We start from the raw sequence: 26,032 nt of genomic DNA on the forward strand, positions 1-26,032 counted from the left end.
GCTAAAACAAGTAAAATGTTAGCTAGTTAGCAAAGGCATCGTTAGTCAAATTTGTTTTCCAGGCAGCATTGATCCAAATAGGTATTGTGAAATCCCATTTTCAGTGAGGTAATGTCAGACCACTTTAGGTACAAAATATAAAACTGAGCAGACCTCAGAAAAGCATGGTGAAGCCATTATATTCATTAAAAATGAAAGATTTGCATGGAATTTATATAGTAATACAAATAAGATATGTGAATACTTAATTTACCAAGAATGTTAAGTCTTAGTAGACTGAAGTATGTGTTTCATGTAATAGTTACAGAATTTTAAAACCAAAAAAAGAAAAATCTTAGTGATTACATAGTTCACTTGGAGTGTGAGAAATCTGAGATTGAGGGGCTGTGTAACTCTATAACCAAGGTCATAGCGTCAGATCTGTGATCAAAGACACATATGTACTAACAGCTACAGTTCCATCAGGGAGATTTTAAAAATTAGACCGACCATTACAGTGTTTAACAACTTATAATCATCCCATGTTTTTTAAACATACGTTTATATACACCAGTCATTCCTAAGGGAGAGGGTGGGATGATTGGGAGAATGGCATTGAAATATGTATAATATCATATATGAAACGAGTCGCCAGTCCAGGTTCGATGCACGATACTGGATGCTTGGGGCTGGTGCACTGGGACCACTCAGAGGGATGGTATAGGGAGGGAGGAGGGAGGAGGGTTCAGGATGGGGAACACATGTATACCTGTGGCAGATTCATTTTGATATATGGCAAAACCAACACGATATTGTAAAGTTAAATAAAACAAAATTAAAAAAAAATAAAATAGAGAATCTTGTCTTAATGTTATAAGCCAATACAGGTTTACTGTTATGTGTGACCAGTGATAGGATAGGAACAACCCACTAGAGGACTTACATTGAGCATCTTTCACTGTCATCTTGGCAATTTCAGACAGTGGTGTCCACGTTCCAACTTGTGCTATAGTTCTTGATGAATACTAATCAGTAGGAGATGAAAGCAGTCAGTTTTAGGTAAGGACTACGTGTGCTTAGTCGCTCAGTCATGTCCAGCTCTTTGTGACCCCATGGACTGTAGCCTGCCAGGCTTCTGTGTCCATGGGGACTCTCCAGGCAAGATACTGGAGTGAGTTGTCATACCCTGCTCCAGGGGATCTTCCCAAACCAGGGATTAAACCCAGGTCTCCCACAATGCAAGTGGATTCTTTACTGTTTGAGCCACCAGGGAAACCCAAGTTAGGACTAGGCACAGCAAACTAAAACCTAGGAGGAGCTGAAGAGGTTATTCAGATGGGTGATATACTAGAGCTTCAAGTAAAGGCAGAGTACCAGTTTCGGGAAGAGGTGGTGTACCTGTGTCTGCATTGGGCACTTTAGGTCGGTGATGGGCAAACATGGACAGCCAGGGGTTGGGGCTGTGAATGTCTCATTAGTGATGGGTTAAGCTCCTGGCCTATCTTTTGCTTAAGCCCTCCCTCCACAATTAAGATGAGAAGACTCGATAGCATATTCCTCAGTAGGAGGAATGAAGTTAAGACCCCATCTTGTAGTTTTAATTATTCACATCAATGTACTCATTCGTGGAGATGGGTCATCAAGAGTATATACATAGATGCTTTTGTGGAATTTGTGAATAGACATAGAATTTTATAATGATTAACAGAGAACATTGTAGAGTCCTACAGATCTGGGTATGAGTGCCAAGATTACTCTTTGTCTTTATGTGATCATAGCTCTTTTAGCTTCAGTTTATTTATCTGAATTATGGGAGTCATAATAATATCCACCTTATTAGGTATTTGTCATAATAAGGGTGATAAGCCATGGAAGTTCCATTGTAAGTGCTCTTTGTGTAAGAATGGCTCAAGGAAAAGAGGAAGAGGAGGAAATGATATCAGATAAGCAGTGGTGACTTATCGAATTGATTTCTCTGAATATTGCTCATAGTCATTTAACTGGAAAATTGAGGGGGGCAGGGGCCTTCTCATATATGTTAGTTGTTTTTCTAAATTCACTGCTCACCAAAGCCAATATCTTCTTAATCTGTCATTTTGAAACCTTATTTATTAAAAAGAAAGTTGTAATTAATTTAAACATTATGTTACTTAAATTCATTTCAAATACATTGAAAGATATTTGTCTGTTTCATTTACTTTTATGGCTAATTGGATAGATCTTATCCACCAGATTTCTTTTGTAGGTTTTTAGGATTATTTGCTGTAAGAGATTTTATAGCATGGGGGACATGCTGGTGATGTTACCTATTTAATTATTTTGTACAAACTTTAAAGTTGGAGATATTTCTGGAAAATTTAGAAAAGATACAGACATTAATGCCAACTCTATACAGATGGAAGAAGCTGAGGAAGCCCGTGCTACTAATTTCTTGAATCAGCCAGTAGAGATAAGTTGAATGGTCAGGAAACTTTATACATAATACTTTGATCAGTCTTATTTAGATGTATCATTTGATTTCAAAACCACTTAAATGTTAAGCATATATTCTAGATATACGTATCTAAAAATCAGTGTACCAGGAGGTAATCATATTTAAATATAAGATTAATATGCACATATTTATTTATATAAGCTTGGATTTATATATCTATGTGTGTTAAATATGTTTATATATGTGTTTCTATATAAATACATATATATTCAAATATGTACATGTGTGGCTAAGTACAGTATCATATTTACTTTATTATTGATCAGAATATCTATGTGATTTTTAGTAAAATGTAAAGAATATGAATTTCCATGATGATTTATAAACTGTAAAATATACTTTTCTGTTGAAGCAAGGCTTCTGAAGTAGGTTTCAATGGTAGGTTGGTACACTGGGCTTCTTAATGACTAGATGCTTTGCACAGTGTCTGGCTCCAAAACCAGCTTGGGATCCTGCCTGGCTCACTGGGCTTTCCTCTCAGGTTTCCTGATCAGGAAATTGAGGGCCAGCTGCTGCCTGTCATCAGGAAGCGTATTGAAAGTCAACATGGGGTTGGGCGCTGGCTGAGGGCTATTGGGGTGCTGTCCACACTCAGCTAAAGGGTCACTTAGAGCGAGCCTGTGCTGATGCTGCTTGCGGCCCGTTGTCTGATGCTCTTGCTCTACAAGCAGCCACCGAGAGGTAATAAATCAGTTCAGAGTGTTCTATCGTAGATGTATGTTGCCTGCCTTTTGTCATTCTTTGAGCTCATGCAAACATTATTATGGGCTTCCCTGGTGGCTCAGTGGTAAGGAATCTGCCTGCAGATGCAGGAGACGTGGGTTTGATCCCTGTGTCAGGAAGATCCCCTGCAGAAAGGAATGGCAACCCACTCCAGTATTGTTGTGAGGAGAATTCCATGGACGGAGGAGCCTGGAGGGTTACAGTCCATGGGGTCGCAAAGAGTGGGGCACGACTGAGTGACTAAACAACAATTATTATGCTCTAATAAAGATCCCTTTGGTGTTATTCTGAAACTTAAATTTAGCTGCTTGTCCTTTCCCTTTCTGACAGGAGTCTTACCAAGCCGACCCAATTGTTTCAGTAGAGTAAACCTCAAGGGGTGAGTTATCTTCTGACCCTCCTTAGTGACGATATCAGATTATGTCCTGTAGCTTAGTTCCTAAGCTGTTCCTAAGTCGGACACACTGAGCAACTTCACTTTCACTTTTCACTTTCATGCATTTCACTTTCATAACTCCATTATGTCCTGTAGCTTACTTCCTACACTTTGGTCTGATATATTAGTTGGTGCTGCTACATATGTTGTACTTGTTCATATATGCTATGTTGTAAAACTCTTGTGCCGCTGCTAAGTCGCTTCAGTCATGTCCAACTCTGTGACCCCATAGACGGCAGCCCACCAGGCTCCCCCATCCCTGGGATTCTCCAGGCAAGAACACTGGAGTGGGTTGCCATTTCCTTCTCCAATGCATGAAAGTGAAAAGTGAAAGTGAAGTCGCTCAGTCGTGTCTGACTCTTAGCGACCCATGGACTGCAGCCTCCCAGGCTCCTCCATCCATGCGATTTTCCAGGCCAGAGTACTGGAGTGGGGTGCCATTGCCTTCTCCGGTAAAACTCTTCTAAATTCCTCTGAATATTTTGGTTGAATGATCTCCTGTGCCAGTTGATTATCCAGGTTGCCCATATACTAGGTATTCTGAATTCGTCCTTCTTGTAGCAAACCATTTCACAGAGTCATACTTTTGTTTAGCAAAGTCTACTGAATGAAAAGAAAATGCTGACATTTGAATGGAAAGGCCAGTAGCCTGAGGAAATGCCAGAGGAATTCTACAAATACCCTTTCTCAGTGGCCTAGACAACTGGGATCTAATTCTTCTTAGGCAGCAGATGGAGGTGGTTAAAAACTGAGCTTCTAAATGGTATGAGTCTCTGAGTTAAAGGGCTTAGTGCTGTGGCGTGCAAACAATCCTGCTTTTTGTAGCCTGGAGCAAGGATAGAAGCCAGCTTGCAGAAAAGACTGGGCCTGCCAGAGAAAAGAGAAACCCCAATCACCCTTGGGTGCCTAGAAATGATCATAGTGGAAAAATAATGAATCTGTTGAAAAGGAATGTAACTGTTATGCCAACTGTAACACTCATTAACTCTCTGCAGGATGTGTGTGCATGTGTGTATTTTTATCCTTTATATTTTAAATAATACAAAGCTAATTATATATTATTTTAACATATTTAACTTCTCTCTCCCTCTCAATTTCTCCCCCTCAATTTCTCCCCGCTTCGCCCTCACCCTCTTGTCTTCCCCTTTCCCTCTCCCTGGCTGTCTCCTAAATAGCCAAAGTGTCACATTTTTTGTGATTTTTTTTTTGGGGGGGAGGATGAGTATTTTGGGTAGATGAAAGTGAAAGCTGATGTTTATAGTGTGTTTCATTGTCAGATGTCTTCATGCTCTTTTCTCAGTATTTCCCCTCTTCTCTAACTTCCTTGGTTCTGCTGCCTTTTTGCAGTCTTGAGTATATGAAACTGCATGTATGCTGGGACGACTTCTGTCACATAATATTCACTTACTAATTTTTCAACACATTTCACATGATTTTTATCTCTTCTTTTTTTTAGCCAGCAGATCTACTTAATGCCAGTGACTAACAATACCCTAAAAGGAAAATCTTACTAACGCCCTTTGCTGTTGGAACAGCAAAAAAGATTGCTAATAGTTTTTATGTCTTTTAGCGGAGGAATTGTGGGAACTGTCTCACACATTTACAATTACATTTTATGTAATCATTCCTACTGCCCACAGGGGAAGTGGTGATGGGAGGAAGTAGCTAGTGTGCTGTCCTGAAAATACTGTCATGGAGAAGAAAACAGTCACTCAGGACCCAAGCATCTTTTGTAATCATATATCTGTGCTAAGAAAAAAAGAAGAACAAAGGCTTAGCCCTTCTTCCAGTGTTTAAATAAAAGTGCCCAATTATTTTAACTAGTTTCCACTGACTTGTCAAAGATCCTTGTGTATCATAATGGTCTGCCAGTGGCAAGACTGGACAGAATATTGTGCAGTAATTGATTTTGTTAGTTGAACATCTGGCAGAAGAGCCTGAATATTTACTTGGAAGGAATGCTCCCCAAGCACAGCAAGGTTGCTGTTGGGTTTTAGGGCACTAAAGTGCCAGATCAGGCTTCTTTGGGCATAAAACACATAGTTGACAATAGGCAAGTGAATCATAAAGGAAAATGAGGAAGAGACAGGACACTTAGACATGGATTGAAGGTTAGAAGACCTTTTCCCAGGCCCTCCTTCCTGGGGAGCAAAATGGAAACCAGGCAATATGCAATAGGATCATTGTTTTTACTTCATATGATTTGTAATCACCTATTATTTTCCTTAAATGTAGTTTTACTTTAATAAATGCCAGGTGAGGAAAACCCAATTATGAAGAAAAAAGAATTCATTGTCAGTGTAATGCTTGCAGAAGTTTATCTGTGGTGTAAGAGCCTACTGATTGGAATGCAATACTGGTTATGATAAATACAATCATTGGGCTTATTTCATATCTAACATGCATAGCATGTGTATCTGTATGTTGAATGGTTTAATTGCTTTTCTCATGAATGTGTGATTTGGACAACAATGAAAAGTACACAGTGGGTTCTTTTCTCACCCTTATTTCTCTAGGTGGGCTATAAGCTACAAAGTGTGCCTGAGGATGTAAAATGTGGATATTTTTGCTGTTTATTTAATTCTAAAGATCTTGTGGTAGCTTATTTTCTTCTGGGACACTAACAAAAAAAAGTTTTCCAAGGAAATGGTCAATTGTGCTAAGCATGAATGGTAGGATATGTTGGCATGACCTCCTTATTTGTGTTCCTCAAATCACAACAGTTAATTCATTGTACCTATAGAGGTAGACTTGCCAAGTGGCTGAGGTTGCCGTGTGGGTAAGACTGTATCAGACCAGTTTGTATATTCTATTCAGTTTCTGACTTTTAGTCGATTATTAAGTAAATACTTATCGAAAAATAATCCCTCTATCATTTATATTTATTTTCAGCACATCTTTTATCATGTCAAAAAAGTTTATGGAAGATATAAACCATCCTATACAAATGTGAAGTGTTACTTTGCTATGTATATGTTTAACTTGAATACTTGTCACATTCACATACTTCTAATTAGCTTCATGACAGATACATTTGTCTGGCAGATACATAATAAACAAGAAAGTAATGCACTGAACTGTGAAATTGTTTATCTCAAGTAGGAAGAAACTTACCTTAAGAACATTGGAGATTTACTGGATGCATAGGTTTTATTCAACTGTCGGGTCCATTCTGGCCATCTCTGAGCAGCATGTCATTGTTTAGTCATGTAAGTAGTGATCAAAGGTTGGGGGGCGGGCAGATCTGAGTGCAGTCCTAGGTCCATCACTTTCCAGGATGTCTGACCCTGGACAAATGGGTTGATCTCTCTGAATTTCTTGTACTCGAGGGAAATGTTAATAGTATTCTGGGACGGTTGCAGTGTATTCTAAAACCTTTACGAGTGCAAGATACATGGCAAGAACTCAGAAAATGGTAGTTTTTGATTATTTGAGCATATCAACTTAACAGGTTTTATTTGTACAGACTCTGGATTTGATCACTGTTTGGCCTTTATGGGGGCTTCTCCAGTGGCTCAGCAAGTTAAGAATTCACCTGCAATGCAGGAGACACAGGAGATGCAGGTTTGATCCCTGGGTCAAGAAGATCCTCTGGAGGAGGAAATGGCAACTTGCTCCAGTATTCTTGATTAGGAAATCCCATGGACAGTGGAGCCTGGCGGGCTACAGTCCATGGGGTCGCGAAACACATGGCATACATATGTGTGTGTGTGTGTGTGTGTGTGTGTGTATCCCATTTTATTGAAGTATAATTGATTTACAATGTTTCAGGTGTACAGTGAAGTGATTCTGTTTTAGATATATATATATATATATATATATATGTGTGTTCTTTTTCAGATTCTTTTATGTTATAGGTTATTTACAGTAAAAGAATCTGAAAAACTTTAGACTTTTATCAAGTCTATTTTAGTATTTATTCATTAATACATTGGAACATAAATATTTTACCCTTTTAATACCAGTAAAATAAAAATTTAAATGTAATACTCCCAGTATAATGCTGTTTGTGCTTAGTCACTCAGTAGTCTCTGACTGTTTGAGACCCCATGGACTGTAACTCACCAGGCTCCTCTGTCCATGGGCTCCTCCAGGCAAGAATACTGAAATGGGTTGCCATGCCCTCTTCCAGGCTGAATAGTAGTACTAGTATTTAAATGCAATACTAAAATTTAAATGTGATACTAATTAAATGTATATAATTGGCGGTTCAGTTTTCTTAGCTATCAAGTAAAATTGAAACAAATCTGAGAAAAAAAAAAGTATGCAGATAATCACATATTCAGCCAGTTTCCTAGATTTTAGTTAGAGTAAGTCAGAATATTTTAGCATATCTTTATACTTTCAAATTAAAGATTTGTTCAACAGTCTGGTCTTGGAGCAGTCCCTTACAGATGCACACTAAGTGCTGAGAATAGGCAATGTGAATGACAGCGTCTTAGAGACAAAGAATGAAAGAGAGTTTAATAGGTTAATCAATGAAACCAATACAATATTGTAAAGTAAAAAAAAATAATAAAAAAATTTTAAAAAATGAAATGAGAAGCTTGAATAATGTAGAGAGTTAACACAGAGGAAGTAGTGATTAGCTATTAAAGAACTATTAAAATATTTAACTTCTTTAGTGATGGATATTTATTCAAGAATTTTCAAACATTTGTTTTTTATCATCAAGTGTCATAGTCCACTTTGACAATGAACAAACTCCAAGTATGTTCCTCAGGCTTTCTTATTTCTTTCAACATAATAGTGTTATTAAAAGAAGACTCACATCAGGTTTCCTTCTCTAATAAAATACTGTGGTTTACATTTGAGAGACTGTTAATTTTTAATCTGGTTAGTTTTTAGTTCATAAGAATCTAAACACAAACCCAAGAAATACAGAGCAGGAAGGCACATTAACGATTATTTAGCTTTTAGTCCAGTCCTCTCACACTATGAATGGAAAGTCAATTTGCAGAAATATTTTGCCATTAGGCCAGTGCAGCAGCTTTTTAATTATTAAAGAAGACTGTCAGCTCTTTGAAAAGCTACACAACATCACAGATTTTCTTCTCCTTTGTAGCTGTACTTGCTGTCAGAATATATTTAGAAACATTGATGCTTAAGCAAATGTGTAATACATGTGGTCAAAGTAATGCAGCATTGAGTGTAAGCTTACTCCAGGGAATGCAAAACTAGAGTTTTGATGTTTGCGCTTAAATGTTTAGTTCCTAGGCAGAATTGGGAAAGCATTAGTAATACCTTTGGCATTCATGTATTCTTTCATCGTTTTTTCTGTATTCTGTATACTGCGTCTGTGTCTGTGATTTGTTACTGACCAGTACATCTTAGCTCTCTTTTTCACTTACGTTTACTGGTTCCTATGCCCTCCTGATGGTCTATTCTCTCTAACCCATCTTTCCACCATGAAGTCTTGTCCAGTCTTCATACTCAGTCTCTGAGGTTTCAGTAGGAATCATGCCAGGTCAAGTGGTGATGGATGACCATTGGATAGGAATAAAGGTCCAGTGTAGGACCAGTCCAGGAGACAGTGGACTCTGGCTTCCAGTATCTTTGCAGATTTCTCTACAGGTATCTTTTCATGTGCTGGGCCTTAAAGTGGCAGTCTTCTTTCAGGCATCCTGTAACCTTTGAACTTTAATTATTTATACAATAATTAGCCAGTTTTAGAAATGTATCCCTACCTGATAATAATGAGAAAAGATAACAAGGAGTCACCCCTACTGTTCACTGGCATCTCCCAGTACTCTCCTTAGCCTTCCTTGTAACACTTTATTTTGAAATTATAAGAACAGCTAACTTTTCTATAATGCTTAGTGTGTGGCAGTTGCTGTTTTAAGTGTTGTGTATGGAAACATTACATATCCAATTCATTTACACTTTTTATATTTTTACAACTCATTATATAACCAAACTTATAACATCCTCAGTTCAGTTCAGTCACTCAGTCAGGTCTGACTCTTTGCGACCCCATGGACTGCAGCACGCCAGGCTTCCCTGTATGTTCCTCAGGCTTTCTTATTTCTTTCAACATAATAGTGTTATTAAACTCCTGGAGTTTACTCAAACTCATGTCCGTTGAGTCGGCGATGCCATCAGCCATCTCATCCTCAGTCGTCCCCTTCTCCTGCCTTCAATATTTCCCAGCATCAGAGTCTTTTCAGATGAGTCAGTTCTTTGCATCAGGTGGCCAAAGTATCAGAGTTTCAGCTTCAGCATCAGTCCTTCCAATGAATATTCAGGAATGATTTCCTTTAGGATGGACTGGTTGGATCTCCTTGCAGTCCAAGTGACTTTCAAGTGTTTTCTCCAACACCACAGTTCAAAAGCATCAATTCTTTGGTGCTCAGCTTTCTTTATAATCACCTCTCACGTCCATACATGACTACCGGAAAAATCATAGCTTTGATTAAACGGACTTTTGTTGGGGAAGTAATGTCTCTACTTTTTAATGTGCTGCCTAGGAGGCAATGGCACCCCACTCCAGTACTCTTGCCTGGAAAATCCCATGGACGGAGGAGCCTGGTGGGCTGCAGTCCATGAGGTCGCTAAGAGTCAGACACAACTGAGTGACTTCACTTTCACTTTTCACTTTCATGCATTGGAGAAGGAAATGGCAGCCCACTCCAGTGTTCTTGCCTGGAGAATCGCAGGGACGGGGGAGCCTGGTGAGCTGCCGTCTATGGGGTCGCACAGAGTCCGACACGACTGAAGCGACTTAGCAGCAGTAGCAGCAGGTTGGTCATAGCTTTTCTTCCAAGGGGCAAGCATCATTTAATTTCATGGCTGTAGTCACCATCTGCAGTGATTTTGGAACCCCCCAAAAATAAAGTCTCCCACTGTTTCCATTGTTTCCCCATCTATTTGCCGTGAAGTTATGGGACTGGATGCCATGATCTTAGTTTTCTGAATGTTGAGTTTTAAGCCAATTTTTTCACTCTCCTCTTTCACTTTCATCAAGAGGCTCTTTAGTTCTTCACTTTCTACCATAAGGGTGGTGTCATCTGCATATCTGAGGTTATTGATATTTCACCCGGCAATCTTGATTCCAACTTGTGCTTCATCCAGTCCAGCATTTCTCATGATGTACTCTGCATAGAAGTTATAGTATCCTCACAAACACTGAATTAGGTGAGAATAATTCCTCATTTCAGATGAGAAAACTGAAGCCCAGAGGGTAAGTAGCATGCCTAGGGTTGTACAACTGGTAGGTGGCAGGGTTAGGATTTGAAACCAGCCACTGTGACTTCAAGTCTCATGCACTTTACAATTCCTAAGCTACTATGTCAACTAATACTTTTCTTTTTGTAACCAAAAAGAGTGACTTGATAGGGGCGGAGACTAGGCTGACTATAAGGGAGAACGGTCACCATTGTATATCTTAATACAGGTAGGATGCTTCCTTACATTCCTTAAATCAATCTTTGTAGATTTGCTTAAACTTTTGGAGCTTTTGTGTAGTCATTCAAAAAATATTTACTACCGTTTACATACCAGGGTGATAGAGATACAAAGATAAATAATAAAATGATTTCTATCCTTTGGAAATCTTTGAGTCAGATGTGCAAATAGATACATTAAAGTACGATTTATAATTGTAGTTACAAAAATATGAGCAAAATCATATAAATAGGACACAGATAACAGAACAGTGATTTCTAAGGGAAGATTTCTAAGTGTCTTTATTGATGATATCACATTTATACTGGGACTTAAGTGTTTTTTTCATGTAGATGTTTTCATGACCAAGGAGAGGAAAGGGGATATTTTAATCAAAGAGACTTCAAAAACAAAGGCCTAGGGTCTTAAGAAAGCTGAGGTCATTTCAGAAATAAAGGGAACTTCTGTGTGACAGGAGCAGGTGGTATATAGTGAGGGTGATAGGAAGCGAGAAAGATTTCAAAGATCTGGGTACACAAAACTAAGGGATTGGAACTATATTTGGTAGATACTGGGAACCTTCAGAAGATTTGCTGCTGAAGACTGATAGCAGAGGGTTTATTTGATAGAAAGATTGTGCTGTAGGCTGTTGAAGAATAGAAAGAAGCATCAAATATGAGACTTAGAAAATTCTAAGCCAAAGGTTTTGGCAGCTAGAACTAACGGTGTCCCTGCACTTGGGAAGAGAAATTGGAGATTTTTAAAAACTTTTCTTTTAGATTTTTAAAATTTAAGTATATTTGATGTATAAGATTATATGTTACAGGTGTGCAATGTAGTGCACAATTGTTACAGTTTATACTCCACTTTAGTTATTATAAAATATTGGCTGTATTCCCCACATTGTACAATATATCCTTGTGGCTTATTTTGCCTCTTATTCTCCTATCCCTATATTGTCCCCTCCCCCTCCTTTCTCCCAGCTGGTTACTACTAGTTTACTCTCTACATCTGTAAGTCTGTTTCTTTTTTGTTATATTCACCAGTTGTATTTTGAAGATTCCACCTATAAGTGATATTATGTAGTATTTGTCTTTTTTGTCTTACATATTTCATAATGCCCTCCAAGTCTCTCCATGTTGCTGAAAATGGAAAAATTTCGTTCTTTTTATGGCAGAGTATTATTCCATTGAATATATACTGTGTCCTCTTTATTCATTCAACTGTTGATGGACAGACAATTAGGTTGTGTCCATATCTTGGCATTTGTAAATAATGCTGCTATGATCCTTGCGGTACATGTATGTTTTTTTGAATTAGTGTTTTTGGTTCATTTGGATCCATATCTCCAGGTGCAATCGCTGAGCCCATTTGGTAGTTCTATTTTTACTTTTTTGAGAAACCTCCATATTGTTCTCCACAATGGCGATACCAATTTACATTCCCACCAACCATGTACCACGGTTCCTTTTTTTCCACTTCCTCACCAATGCAACACTTTTTACTTGTGTTCATTTTGCTGGTAGCCATTTCTCCGAGGTGTAAGGTGATCTTTCATTGTGGCTTTGATTTGCATTTCCCTGATGGTAATGATTTTGAGCATCTTCTCATGTGCCTGTTGGTCATCTGCCTTTGCTCACTGAAGTGAAAGTTGCTCAGTCTTGTCTGACTCTTTGTCACTCCATGGACTCTATACAGTCCATGGAATTCTCCAGGCCAGAATACTGGAGTGGGTAGCCTTTCCCTTCTCCAGGGGATCCTCCCAACCCAGGGATCAAACCCAGGTGTCCCGCATTGCAGGCAGATTCTTTACCAGCTGAGCCATGAGGGAAGCCCAGCAAAACTGGAGTGGGTAACCTTTCCCTTCTCCAGGGGATCTTCCCAACCCAGGAATTGAACCGGGGTCTCCTGCATTGCAGGCAGATTCTTTACCAACTGAGCTATCAGGGAAGCTCATTTGCTCATTGGAAAATGTCTATTCAGTCCTTCTGCCCATTTTAAAAATTGTGTTGTTTGGGTTTTTTTGATATTGAGTTTTATCCACTGTTTATATATGGTGGATATTAAGCCAATATTGGTCAGTACATTTGCAAATATTTTCTCCCATTCAGTACGTTGTCTTTTGGTTTTGTCAGTGGTTTCCTTTGCTCTGCAGTTGCTTTTCACTTTATTAGGTCCCATTTGTTTATTTTTGCTATTATTTCCTTTGCTTTAGAAGATAGATCCAGGAAGTGTTGCTTCAATTTAAGTCAAAGAATGTTTTCTTTTCCTCTAGGAATTTTATGGTTTCTGGTCTTACATGTAGGTCTTTTATCCATTTTGAGTTTATTTTTGTATATGCTGTTAAAGAATGTTCTAATCTCATTGTTGTATAAGTAGCTATCCAGTTTTCTCAGCACCACTTATTGAAGATAGTCTTTTCTCCATTGTATGTTCCTGCCTCCTTTGTCATAGACTAATCAACCATAAGTGTGTGGGTTTATTTCTGTTCCAGTGATCTATGTGTTTTTGTGCCAGAGCCATACTATTTTGAACTTGAGACTTTTTTTTTATCAGAATAAATAAGATTTGTTAAATGAGTAAAGGTAGGAGATGAGATATATTGATGAGACATACCTATGAAGTTTATAGCTTGAGATATGCTGTGTAGTATTTAGAATCCTGGTTGTCCTCTGTACCAAATCCAGTTTAACAACACTTGTTTAAATAAAGCAGAAGTTGATAGGTGAAATGTGATATTTATATATTTATTCACATGGGATATTAGTAAACTTTAAGAAAGAAAGAAATCCTGCCATTTGTGACAACATGGTTTGAACCTAAGAGACATAATGCTAAATAAAATAAGCCAGATGCAGAAAAACAAACACTGTATTATCTCAACTATATCCAGAGTCTAGAATAGTTGAACAAATACAGTAAGCAGGTGGAATGCGGGATGTTGGTCAAGGAGTACAAAGTTTCAGTTGTGCAGGATGAATTTATGACAGCAGTGCAGCTATAGTTAATAAGATTTTATGCTTGAACTTTGTTGAAAGTATAGATCTTAAGTGTTACTATGTTAAAAAAAGAAGAAAAAGGTACTTGTGAGGTGATGGCTATGATAATTAGCTTGACTGTAGTGATTATTTCACAATACATACATATATCCAATCATCAAGTCATATACCTAACATGTGTATAATTTAAAATTGTCAGTTATTAAAAAATAGCAGAAATTAATTTCTCTTTCAATGAAATCATCCAAGCACAACAGTCTAGTGATGATATGGGAATCTGTGGTATTACCAATTCAGGTATATATTTTTTTCTTGTTGCTCTGCCTTCCCTTAGGCTGATACCCTCATTCATATGTTTGAAGAAATCTCTTTCCCAGTCTAGAAGACAGAAAGAAGCGTGGTCAGGAAGTCTGCTCACATTTTACTGGCTACCACTTAGTCACATAGCCATTTGTAATAGTAATGAAGGCTGGGGATTATAGTCTTTATTCTGGATGCCCATGTATCCAGCTAAAACTTGGATGTTCTGTTGTTAACGGAAAGGAGAGAAAGTGAATTCTGAGGTATAATTAGTAGTTCAGCTCTAGAATGTTTTATGACCACATTAATAGAGATCTGAGATGAAGGAGGTGGGACAAATTTAGGAAGACATGGGGAGATAATGAGTTTTGTTTTGGATATTTAAAATTTTAAGTGTCTGTGAGACTGTCTGATAGGTAGTTTGTAATAAGGATTTTGGTCATGAGAGAGATAAATTTGAGTCATCAGAAATTTGCTGCTGTTTCAGATGGACTGAGGAGGGCATTAATAGTGAAGATTAATAGCAGAATCTAAAGGACAGCAACGTTGGAGGGAATGGATTAGAGAGAAGAACAGAAAGCAGTCAGAAATGTTAGTGATGGGGAAGATTGACATTAAGGTTCTCTTTTGAAGTTGTGTACCCCAATCCACTGCTCCTGTAGCAGCAGTCTGTAACATCCTTGCATATATCACCATGTCCTTCAAAGTGATTCCACTTTGCAGCCTCCTATCTATCAGAAAACAATTTCCAAATTCCTTGAACGCAGTCACAATGACCATCAAACAAGGCCTCAGTCTTGTTTGAAGACTACTGTTCTTCAGACACAGTCTACTGTTCAGTCTAAGCACGCAAAGCAAAGACCAGTGCAAGAGGGAAGTCTAAGAAATTTTGAAACACTTAGCCCTCAGTTCAGACAATTGAATAATATTATATCTCTCAATTCCTTGCAACAAACAGCATTTATCTCCTACCTTATTGTCCTTAAGGAAAGAGTAGAAACAAAGCTATGGGCATCCTGGACCTTCTGATGCTGAACCATGTTGGATATTAAGGCAACAGACTTTAGAACTGACTCATGGGATTGTGGCCCTTAGGTTCACCTGTAAGCGTATCAGTCCATGCTCATTGGTGTGTGGAAGCCACGACAGAGTGCGTATTTAGAAATAGCAAGTGCTGAAGAGAGATCAAGTGAGCTGAGAATGAACATTAATGATATTAACTGACATTAATGAACTCTTTGGTGATTTCAGCAAAAGAATTCCAGGCCAGAATACTGGAGTGGGTAGCCTTTCCCTTCTCCAGGGGATCTTCCAACCCAGGGATCAAACCCAGGTCTCCTGCATTGCAGGTGGGTTCTTTACCAACTGAGCCACAAGGGAAGCCCAAAAGACATTTTAGTACATTGGTATTAGTAGAAGCTGAAGGGTCATAACTTGCTAAGTAATGCCCATTGGACTGTTCATTAACAAAAATTGAGCAAATAAAGACAGAAAATGTAGACTGTGATGCTTTCAAAAACTTCTTGCTGATGAGCAGAAGCTGGATACATGATTGTGATGAAGGGAAAGGGAAGCAGGATAGAACCTTGAATGGAAGACAGATCTCTAATGAGTTATATTCTTCCTTCTGCCCTCCTTCCTCCTTATTTTCTCCCTCTCTTCCTTCCTTTTACATGGAAGTTTTAAATGTGTTTATAATCTCGGAAGAAGTAGCCAATATTAAGGAATTTGCTTGAAGCATAGGAGCGAGAAGTCTAGTGTATGGAGGAAATCCTTCATAAGAAAGATAGGAGCAAATGGCATAAGAAAGTATTCTGTATTGGATAACTTTAGAGATTACATTTGAGGAGACACATTGGTAGAGTCCCTGTTTGATATTTTCTCTATGAATTAGAAAGCTGGTTTTTCAGGACTTCCCTGGTGGTCTAGTGATGAAGAGTCTGTGCTCCCAAAGCAGGGGGCGTTTTGATCCCTGGCTAGGAACAAGATCTCACATGCTGCAACTAAATAGTAAATATTTAAAAAAAAAGAAAAGCTGGTTTATCAACTATGTATAATGGCAACCCACTCCAGTACTCTTGCCTGGAGAATCCCCATGGACAGAGGAGCCTGGTAGGCTACAGTCCGTGGGGTCGCAAAGAGTCGGACACGACTGAGCGACTTCACTTTCACTTTCACGATGTCTGCAGTTGCAGACATGGCAAGGAGCTCACTGAGGGCAAACGTGATGAGTGTAGAACAGCACCGATTGCCCAGGTGGAGTCGGAAACCACTCATCATGCGTAGTGGGTAGGTTTTTATCTAGGGTGCAAGAGAAGAGTAAGAGAGGAAATGAATCAAGAATTAGAAGAGGATTAGCATTCTCATAAAGATGAACACTTAAGCCAGACATACTGATACCTTAATAAAACTGTGAACAGAGTCGTTGGTAAAGAATCTACAATGCCTGCTAAGTGTAGCCCCAGATAAATATTCTCTAAGAACCATACATTTATTCTTAAGTGGCTTTCGAGGGTGGGGACACATTTTGGGAAAATAGTTGGCTAGAATGTGGCTGAGATGCAAAGTGAGGATTGGATTGCATTGCTTTTTCTTTGATGAGACTTTCTTCCTTTTGAGTGTCTACTAGGCTGTATAGTTTGTGCTGATATAGTCATTGGTTCATTTCTGTGTCTTTTGCCCTTATTTAGTTGGGTTTAAGCTTTGTATATAAGGTATAAACTTTGTTTATAGTTGGTAAAATTCCAAATATCTTGGGGATGTTTAGATAGCTTATTAAGAGGATTTATTCACCATTTCTCACAAAATTGGACTCTTGTATTAACACTTCACTATGTATAGAAATAAACCTTGTTCCTTTAAACTCTAAATAAAGACTTAACTATTTTAGATGGTGTGCTTAAAAAAAAACAAAAAACACAAAGTAAATGGGATACTGTAGAATGGTTGTTTGCTGTATGAGTTGATCTTATGTTGCCCTTCTTTATTCAGTATTTGTTAAGAGCCTGGTTTTTTAATAAAGCCGAAGAATTGATGCTTTTGAACTGTGGTGTTGGAGAAGACTCTTGAGAGTCCCTTGGCCTGCAAGGAGATCCAACCAGTCCATTCTAAAGGAGATCAGTCCTGGGTGTTCATTGGAAGGACTGATGTTGAAGCTGAAACTCCAATACTTTGGCCACCTCATGCGAAGTGTTGACTCATTGGAAAAGACTCTGATGCTGGGAGGGATTGGGGGCAGGAGGAGAAGGAGACGACAGAGGATGAGATGGCTGGATGGCATCGCCAACTCGATGGACATGAGTTTGGGTGAACTCCGGGAGTTGGTGATGGACAGTGAGGCCTGGCATGCTGTGATTCGTGGGGTTGCAAAGAGTCAGACACAACTGAGCAACAGAACTGATGGACTGACTGATAGCTTATATTATGAAAGATGAACTGAGGACTCAATACTTAGGGAACAAGAGAGAAGGGGCTGCATTAATGATGGATCATTTCAAAAGCAGCTCAGTTTCCTATGCTATAGAAATGCCTGTTAGCTACAGCAACTCTAAAGAAGATGATTATGAGATAAATTGGAATCAAGTTTAACAAAATACCTTACAAGCATTTGTTCAGTCAAGTCATTTAAGCTTTGAGAGTCTCAATTTCCTCTTTTGTAAAATGGGAGTAATTATGCAAACAAGGTAGTTATGAAATAAAGTTGATAGCACTTACCCTCAAAGGGAATGGCTGGAGAAGAGCACGGTAGCCTGCTCCAGTGTTCTTGCCTGGAGAATCCTGTGGACAGAGGAGCCTGGTGGGTTATAGTTCATAGGGTCGCACAGAGTCGGACACGAATGAAGCAGGTTGGCACACACACCCACTCCAGTGTTCTTGCCTAGAGGATTCCACAGACAGGAGAGCCATGCAGGTTGCAATCCAAGGGGTTGAAAAGAGTCAGACACGACTGAATGACTAACACTTTCACTACTTCATTCATTTTCTTGCCCACTTTCCTATTACATTAGAAGATTCAATTAATCAGTTGACTCTTACTATATTCCTTCCTCAGTGATGAAAAGTAAAGGAAACAAAACTCCAAACCACGCTGTCTGGTTTTATTTGTACATATCCCAGTAAGAAGAGTGAAGATATCAGTCTTTATTTTGGCACAGTGATTTGTATTGGGCCTTCCTTAACATGTTCATTTTTTCCTCTGAGATTAAAGACATCAGAGGTAACTGCATGGCATAATCATACTTCCTGCATCTCTGATTATAGTAACAATGTTCACTCTCAAGAGTGTCAATAACCAGCATTTGCCTTCAGTTCTTTATACTCTGTAACTTTCTTTCTTATCTTTTATTGCATATGATTCCATGGGAAACATTTTACTGGTAGAGGAGTATATTTTAACATCCAGCTACTGTTTTACCACTGTGGTTTTTTGAAACTGCCTCACTGAATTTGTTGAATTCAGGTCTTCAGAGATTCCTTCTGAAAAACCCCTCAGGTAAAATAAGTTACTTGATAGTGGTCTAGGAGTTAATACTTTGCATTTTATTCACTGGAATGTCTTTGTCATGCCACACAGTAAATGACAGTTTATTTCAGGAATGATTTGGTGATTTCAAGGGGCTCAGTGCTGGGTGAGAGTATTAGTATTTGGCATTTCAACCGCGGGCATTTCATATTGAATGCATAGGGAATAGCCATGCTGCTAACTAGTTGATACTGTTATACTGTGTATAAGATAATGAGGTAGTTCAGTCTTTATGTTAATTTTTAAGTCATTTTTTTTAAACAGTGCTGGATTAAGTCCCCCTCTTCATAACTTTCTCTTGTTCTCTTTACCTTCCTAATTTATCACACTGTATTGTTCTGTTTACCTTCTTAATTCATTATCACACTATATTAGTTTGGTTGTGTTGTTGTTTTATTTTTTTCAAATTTTCTGCTAGAATGTTTGCGACTTCAGGGAAGAATTTATGTCTCTTTGCTGCACTTCTATAACTTAGCGCATGGCATGTGCTCAATATATATTTGCTCAGTTCATGAGTTATTATGTGTTTGGTTGCAGGTTAAGGGAAAGCCTGCTAAAAATGCCTTGAACAATGAAGGAATCTGACTTAATAATTCAGGTCTACTTCAATCAAGACTCTCATCACATCTCTCTGCAGTTTGTTTGGCCCTTTCCATCTCCGGGTCAAAGCATCACCCTTATGCTTCCCTCAGGCTGCAACGTGTATCTCCACGGATTTAGGGCAGGGAATAGCATTTGTGTTCCACACTGCTGGAAAGAGTCCTGAGCTCACTCCAAGAAATTGGATTCTTGTAAGTCACATGCCGTTCTTAAACCTGTGACTGTGGTCAGGCATAGAATCTACAGACTGACTTTGCTGGGATTATAGTCTGCCAAGAGAGGATTGGAGTCAGGAGACAAATGAATGCAAGGATGCTATAAAAAATACTTACTACGGCTAATGAATGGAATTCCAAAACTTTTGTGGCATTGTATTTAATGAAGTGTAGTGAACTGAGGACATTGAAAAAGTTTTTTTAAGTCTGAATTATCTCAGTCTATCATAGTTCAAAAACAGTGGCACACACGTGTGTAAACATGTGTTTTGAATCTATTAGTAATGATTCCGGCAGCACACAATTAACTAAAACCTAAGACTCAGTTTAGCAAAAGTTGTAGTGTATACTTGCATTCATGATGCAATTTAGGAGAAATCTTCTACCACCCCCATCTCCACCAACCTACCCTCCTAACTCTGAGAGGAGTTTTAGCCTTCAGCAAGGGATGTATTTTCCTTTTGACACTAGGGAAATGACTGAATGACTAGGTAAGGGAAACACACATTGGAAAGGGAAAAGGGAGGGAAACAAACTTGGCAGATGCATAGTTTTGCCAAGAACCATCCCAGGGATCTCAGACTTCTTACAAACTTGATTTTGTGTGAGCATTTCCATTTTGAAAGAATATACATCACGAGGGCATAAGGTGTCTAAAGGATGGGGGAGGAATAGCCAGGAGGGGAGCCAGGAAGCCAAACCAATATTGTGGGGTTGGTGCTGCATATAAAACTTAAGTCATCAACTTGTAGGATGTGTGTTTATCAAGTATTCACCTCCATGGCAGTTCTCCTTTCTTCTCTTTCAACCCCATACGAATCCTATTATCTAGTCCGTCCTTCTCTTACTCCCCTTACTGCTCTGAAATATCATTTAACTGTTTTCTTCCACATATATTGTCTCCCTAAATAGAGTGTAAACATCCTCAGAGCAAGAATTTTGTCCTGTCCTTTTCTGGAATTAACATCTGTTTTCTGGAAAAAATATCTGTTTTCTGGAAAAAAAATATCTGTTTTCATCCACATATATTGTCTCCCTAAATAGAGCGTAAACATCCTGAGAGCAAGAATTTTGTCCTGTCCTTTTCTGGAATTAACCTCAGCATTTTGAGAGTTGTGTAGTAAATAATTGGTGCTGAGTAAATGCTTGTGAGAATTGGTTCAAATGTTCTATTTCATAGTAATTTGGACACAGGTAATTGGATTACAGCGATGTGAAAGTGTTTGCCTAGCTTTTTTTCCTTGAGAAACTCAGATTAAAATTTAAATATTGCCATGCAAAGAAAAAGATTCAGTAAGAAAGAAGACTGTTAAAAGGCTTTCAAAGGGAATAGAACCACTTGAAATTATTTTTCCTGCTTTCTGATGCCAGGTTTCTAATGACTTTCAAACAACTAGATTATAAAGGAAGAAGTTTTATGGGTGTGTCACTGTATTTATCTTACTTCCATAAAATTCATAAAAATGTCAAGATATGGACATGCTATAGTGTTATTCAAACATCCTTCTTAAACAGATGCAGGGAAATGAGGAGAGATGGTACAGTATCATTATTGTTTCCATATTTGTTGTCATAAGCAGTGAAATCCTTGTCTTTATGAATTGTCAGTTTCAAACGTTCTGCCAAAAACTTTCTAAAGCAAGTTACTATTAGAATTAATCACAAGTGTCAGTTGAGACAGTATTATCCTTTCCATGTAATTTAAGCAGACTGTTAGAGCCTATATGCAAAACATTGGCTTTGTTTTAGATGTGGAGTTGGGCCATAACAAGATACTAATAAGATTCAGTTCAGTTCAGTCGCTCAGTCGTGTCCGACTCTTTGCGACCCCATGAATCTTTTGGCATGGCTGAGGCTCAGCATGCTATGCAGCCGGGGTCTTAGCCTCTTGTCTCTAGTAAAGCTCTTTTCTACGTCTCTGTCTTGATTTATCCAGGCTGGTGGTAGCATTTTCCCAGTCACATTCCAGAGTGAACTGGGAATTCTCCATTTCATTCTCCTTATCTAAGCATTTGTCATGTCTTATCAGTCTTCTCCTTGAACATTCTGGCTATGTTTTCTGTAGCATGCAGTGTGGCGTGGGAGAAATCCCTGTGGACTGGAGACAGTCAAGGACGTTGAAAGAGTTGTGCTGGTCGTGGACGGAACTGGTGATGCCTCAGTAGCTTCTGTAGTTGAGATCTCATCCTAAAAGTCTTGCTGGAATCAGTCAGGCTTCATTTATTGAGATTCAGAAGAAAATTTCAAAGAATGTCTCATTTGTGCTTGGAACTGTAGGGCTTCCTACCTGTAGACAGTACTACAAGAGTCGAGTTCTGTGAAGGACCTGAGAATGGGAATGCGGTCTCTGTGGACTCAGACGTAAAGTGCCTCTTTTCTGCCTTCTTATTTGGAAAGTGGGCTATTTTAGGAGCCGAAGCGTATCTGACCCAAGATGTGTGTGATCTGTACACTTTTAGAAGTAAAATAGACAAGAAACTAGACTAAGAGGGAAGTGAAAATGAAACCCTTGAGAATGGAGGATGCCCAGTTTTCAAGTAATTCTGAAAAGTCTTGTTTAAAAAATATTCCCTAGCTCTGCTTAACAGGAATATTCATGTTTGCTAATTTTGATGACTGTAATAATAGTTTTTCATTTTAAATGTTAGTATGAGAACAGTTTAGTCTTGTACCTAATAACCCACATCAGAGAGTGAAAATAAAAACACTTTAACCAGGGCACCCTGCAGGGCAATGCTTCCCAGTGAAATCTCTCTCCTGACAGGGCAATTTTGTTTTCTAATTTTCCATTTCTTTTAATGTTCCATTTTTGTTTATCTTTTCCTCCTGTCAGAAAGCTTTTTCTTTGAGTTGGAGGATATTAGTGGCAATGCCTAGATTTGTATGCCTCTCTTTTCTGGGGAAAAAATAATTATAATTTTGGTTGAGTTTGATGAGACTGGGCAAAAGGATGAAATGCTAAATATATATACTAGCTGTTTATTCTCCTATTAAATATTACACTCTTTGAAAGAGTTGAAACTCAATTTTAAAAGAACTATGTGCACATAGAAAATTGCATAAAATATGTTAAAAGGAAAATTCTTCTTTAAAACTCATTTTATTTATTTATTTGTGGCTGTGCTGGGTCTTTGTCGCCGTGAGGGCTTTTCTCTCGTGCCAGAGGGGCCGCTTTTCTGGTTGGGCATGCGGCCATCTCATTGCAGTGGTTTCTCATCACAGAGCATTGTCTCCAAGGTATGGACTCGGTAGTCGTGGCCCTGGGGCTTAGTTGCTCCATGATATGCGGGGTCTTGAAGGATCAGGAATTGAACCCATGTTTCCTGCATTGACAGGCGGATTCTTTACCACTGAGCCACCGGGAAAGCTCCAAATGAAAATTCTTTAGGACATTTTCTGTGAATTACCAGTTCTCCTTCCCAGAGGCAGTCACCATTAACAGTTTTTTGTGTATCCTTTCTGTTTGTATAACACACACACACCAGAAATTGAATCATGTTCTCTATAGTTTACAAAGCCTTGATTTTTGTTTCAAAAGTGCAAACTTTAATGAGAAGCAAAAGTGCTATAATAAAAATAGAAGAAATAAATAATCGAGGACAGCTTAGCAAGTGTACCTTTTTTAGAAAAAAAACCTGAAGCAGATTAACAGTACTCTATCCAAAAGCACATAAGCATCTCTTCATTATTAAATTGTTGATACAGGAAGCTGGTTTTCATTTATATTTGCTTCTACTCATTGCCTTTTTTAATTCTGTAAGTACTGTTAATGAGCTAAGGAGATAATGACCCTAGAAACATCTTCTCAGACATTTTGGATGGTATTAATGTTATGATTTTATTGTACATTTCTAGTTTAAATTCTTAATAAACTATTAGCAAAACTAAATTTTAGATTATTTGCCAGAAAAGACTAGACCTTATGAGTTCATAATCCCATAGTAAATAGTGTGAACAGACTTATAGGACTGTAATTGCAGCAAAAATATTTTGTATTACAATATTATTTGAAATATGTGAATTTGGTGAAAACACAGTCTTTATTTGACCTTGGTTGTGGAAGAATCACTCTTCAGTCATTCATGTGGAAGGTACCTTCAAATGGTGATCTACACTTGAAGAAAATACATAACTTTGAGTTTTTATAGAGTAAAACTTAAATACCTGCTTCACTGTTGGATAACTCTGTGATTCCTATAATTTCCCCGTGCCACAGGTAGGAAGCAGCAGAATAGAAAAGATGCTCTGTGGTGGTAGCGTACGTGCGTGCGTGCTAAGTTACTTCAGTTGTGTCCGACTCTTTGCGACCCCATGGACTGTAGCCCAACAGGCTCCTCTGTCCATGGGATTCTCCAGGCAAGAGTACTGGAGTGGGTTGCCATTGCCCTGCTCCAGGGGATCTTCCCAACCCAGGGACTGAATCCCTATCTCTTAGGTCTCCTGAGTTGGCAGGCAGGTTCTTTACCACTGGTGCCACCTGGGAAGCTGTGCGTTTATCTGAACCTATCACTGCTTCTTGTGGATTTGGAAGCCACCCTAACAGATTTTGGAGCAAGGAAATATTTTTCTTTAATGTTGCTTTATTATTTTATATAATTAAATTTTTCATAAAGATTTTTGGTGACCTAAATTCTTTCTTCTCACTTTTAAAATGCCACCCCTTCAACTGGAAAGGAGTCTCCTTTAGCAGCAGTTGCAATCTCGTTGAGTTCTAGATTCATATTGCCCTGGAAGCAGAATAGATTTTATTTGTTTATTGGCCAGCTACTTGCCTACTTTTTTTTTCAGAATTCTAAATAGGGCAGTGAGTGGATTTCATGCACGCATGAATCCTGTACTGTTTTAAGTTTTTTGTTTACCAAGGAACCCAACAACATTCATTTCTGTTTACCAGTGTTTTCTCTGTCTAAGGGCATTGATTATACTGGTGCACCATTTGGGAGCACTTGGGAACACTGTCCTAAAGAGAGGTCTGGGAGGTGGTGGTAGCAACCTTTAGCCTCCAGGACCGGTACACAGCCTTTTTACATGAAAGCGGTGCTCCAGGGACCCAGGCATCCTCTGTCCGTGAAGTGTGCAGCCTCATTTCCCGCTCTGCTTGCTTTCACCCTTACTTGGTACTCACTTTGTAGAGAAGAGCAGAGGGACAGTCTTGGTATTCAAGGCAGCCCGTGTTCTTCCAACACTTGTGCCCGTGTCTTAGAAGAGGACTTTGTTCTCAGTGGTTGTGGGTGAGGCTGGAAGGAGTATGTGGAGAATAAATGGCCTTTTCACAGCACAAATCCACATATGATACTGACGTTTGTTTTCTGTGTTTTGTATGACAGCTCACTGAGCTTTTGTCACTTCTCTGGGGAGTTGTCTTTTTGTCTATTCGAGATTTCAGGGTTCTTCTCCAAGAAGCCATTTATATAACTACAAGCCAAGCTTGCCTGGCAGCTGTTTGTTGGTTTGGTACCAGGGGGCCTGCCTGGCCTTCTGGTTGGGCACCCCTATCTAACGTTAAGTTTATGATCATGGAAAAGGGGAGCTTGGGCCTTTAGACCAGGTACCTATGTGTCAGGGCCTTGCTGCTGCATTGAACCTATGACCCCAGCAAAGCTACTTTGTCTTTTTAGAACACAATCCCTTCTTGAATGAAATATCTAGGGTGTTGGAATGTTTCTAGATGCCTAGCCCTTGGCCTGAACCAAGTAGGTGTATTTAGTGAATAATTCTCCTTCCCACCAACCTTTACTTTTATTTTCCTATTATCTATATATTCCTTTTTAAAAAAAAATTGTTATGTTAAATTTCTTATTTAGTATAACTTTTATTGACGTATAGTTAAAGTGTGTTAATTTCAAGTGTACAGCAAAGTAATTCAGTTACACACACACACATACACATACATATTTATAAAATAAGATATTGCGTATAGTTCCCTGTATTATACAGTAGGTCCTTGTTTGTCTGTTTTATGTATTAGTACAGAGTATATGTTAACCCCAACTTCCTAGTTTATCCCTTTCCCCATTTTTACTCTTTCCTTACCAAAAGTTTGTTTTCTCTGTCTGTGGGTCTGTTTGTTTTGCAAGTAAGTTCATTTGTATCTTTTTTTTTTTTTTTTAGATTGCACATATAAGTGATTTCTCTTTCTGACTGACTTCATTTAATATGATTATCTCTGGATCCATCCATGTTGCTGTAAATGACATTATTTCATTCTTTTTTATGGCTAATATTCCATTGTATGTATATATACCGTGTCTTTCCTTTTTTTTTTACAGTAAGGCAGCAGGGTATTTTATTCTTTTTAAAAATTCATCGTTCAGTAAATGTTGTTACACTGTGAAATATTACATTTTAATCTAATTTTCAATAGAAAGGTTTTCTAAGGAG

At 38.5% G+C, this 26,032-nt stretch overlaps 1 protein-coding gene across 1 annotated transcript in view; it reads left to right on the plus strand.

The window, feature by feature from the left end:
- NAV3 (neuron navigator 3) overlaps positions 1 to 26,032 on the plus strand; it is an 892,841-nt gene that overhangs the window by 300,541 nt on the left and 566,268 nt on the right. The window lies entirely within an intron of this gene.

This window comes from Bos javanicus, chromosome 5, assembly GCF_032452875.1.
Source record: "Bos javanicus breed banteng chromosome 5, ARS-OSU_banteng_1.0, whole genome shotgun sequence".
Classification (NCBI taxonomy): domain Eukaryota; kingdom Metazoa; phylum Chordata; class Mammalia; order Artiodactyla; family Bovidae; genus Bos; species Bos javanicus.